Here is a 2362-nt window from a genome sequence, read left to right on the forward strand (position 1 = left end):
CAATTCAAATGTAATCACCTTAAACTCTATAATTCATGCATATCAATAATCGCCAACTTTAGAATGTAAAATTAAACGGGCTTTGCAAGCCATTGAGAATTTAATTGAATAATCATTTAATACGCTTATTGATGGTGCCTATTAGAGTGAGTCTAGTGACTGCTTAGAGTTTTTAATATGTGCGTTCCGTATGATGTATTAAGTCTTTCTCAACTTGCTAGTCCATGACATAATTCTCTAGCTAATGGATTCTAGATTGGTAGAAGCGATGCAGCACCAATTGATTGAATATGTTTCTCGTATCTCACATCTCCTGGTGTTCAACACCATTACATTTATTTATCTAATTATTTTTAAAGGATTTATTAATTCCTGCATATTGCATTACGCGTTCATTTCTTTGTATTTATTTCCAAGGTTGCGAGTCTCTTGTTATTTTCTATTATTTTCATGTTATTGGCACAAAGAACAAATTTAAACAAGTATATTAGTTTGTTTCACTGATCAAGATTCTTGTTTCTTCAACTTCATTATTTTATTTTTCTACCGTAGAACTATATGTGAATGTTTCCTAAAATATCTCTACTATAAATTACTTTTAAGGATCAACCCATTTTCTTGCGTGTGACTAATAAATATGTCTTTTTTGAATGGTTGTATTTTAAACCTACAAGAAGGTTAAACAATCTCTAGACCTCAAATAATTTAAGATGAACTATGAAAAGTAAAATTCTAACTGGAATTAAGAAGCATAAGAAAGTTAAGCATGTGTTTCTTTCAAAGTTTTTAATATTATTTATTGACAAGGTTGTTAAAATCAAAATTTAATTTTTTAAATAGAGAACCTCTTAAGAATAATTCAAGCACCACGTGAAATTATTAACATGCCATGTTAAATCCTAGTATTATATTTAAGTATGGAATATCAACTAAGAGGTGTTGAATAGATTTTTAAAATATTTTGTTTATTTTAGATCTGTTACTGTTATTTTCTTTTTTTAAATGTGATGAATAGTAAAAGTAAGGAAGAGAAATAGTGAGAATAAATATGCTAGGAAAAAAAAAGAACAGAGAGAGAAAGGATAAAATGAAAGGAAGAGAAGTGGATAGAGGAAAAAATATGTTTCAGTAAGGGTAATGCTATTATTATTTAAACTAGCAAAGAAAATTAAGGGAATGAGGCGTGCATTTTAAAAGTTAAGATATGTCGCATTTTGAATTTTAAATTTACAGTTTACCATTTGACTAAAAATTATGCTACACAAAAAATAAGTTACAATGATTTTTGTACTTTTATATTTATTCACTATTTAAAATCATTTATATTCAGTAACAAACAATTAAATATTTATTAGTACTCAGGTTCTAATTTAGTTAAATGATTATAAAAATTAATACTATTTTATTGTTTCATAAATTTTGTTTTGGTTACGTTTTAATTCATAAATACGAATCTTCTTTAAATAATTAAAGTAAAAGTTTAAATTAAAAAACAAATATTATGTCATAACAATTCAAGTTATAGAGTTCAGTAAAATATTTTTCTTAATAATAATTCATTCAATTCGTTAAAATTTAAAATAAAATATTAACCTGTTACTTATATATAATATAAGAACCTCCATTATAATCATATAGAAACAATACATTTAATTAAATAAAAAATATTTATAATTAAATTTTCTCTTTTTCAACAAATTTTTCATTTTAGAGAAAAATTATCTTATATATTTTTGATAATATTATTGTATTTGAAAAGCTATATAAAGTAAATATTAACTTTTCATCTTTTAAAATATCTAATTTCATAACATTTGCAAACTGTTTCCATTCAAAAACAATATTTGCATATATGTATTACATTTTTTCATCATTCAAAATATTTATAGAAAAAAATAATCATATTCTAAAAAAAATGAATAAAAACAATGAAAGGTAACAAGTTGAAGCTTTTAATGAAAGCTTTCAATAAATTCCCCTAATTCTTCAACCTACCACATGCCACCAAAACAAGTGATTCACCATAATTGTGTTATAAACTCATAACCTCTCTCTTTTCTCTTCAATTTAAATACATTTCCCTCCATTTAGGCACAAGCTCTCACATTTGTGTTGAATAGTTTTTTTTTTCAATTTTGTTTCTCTACAATGGATTATACTCCAACCCTGCCACCTAATTACTCTAAAGTCCCTGCTCCGAGACCTCATCAAAATCATTATCATAATCACAATCACCTAAATAGTCATCATGGTCACTATAATAAACAGAAATAACATAGAAATGATGCTCTATATCCACATATTGAAATGCTGTTGTTGTTGATGGTCGTAGTAGTAATGGAAGTGGAAGACTTGTGGATTT

Source organism: Vicia villosa, linkage group LG6, assembly GCF_029867415.1.
Source record: "Vicia villosa cultivar HV-30 ecotype Madison, WI linkage group LG6, Vvil1.0, whole genome shotgun sequence".
Classification (NCBI taxonomy): Eukaryota; Viridiplantae; Streptophyta; class Magnoliopsida; order Fabales; family Fabaceae; genus Vicia; species Vicia villosa.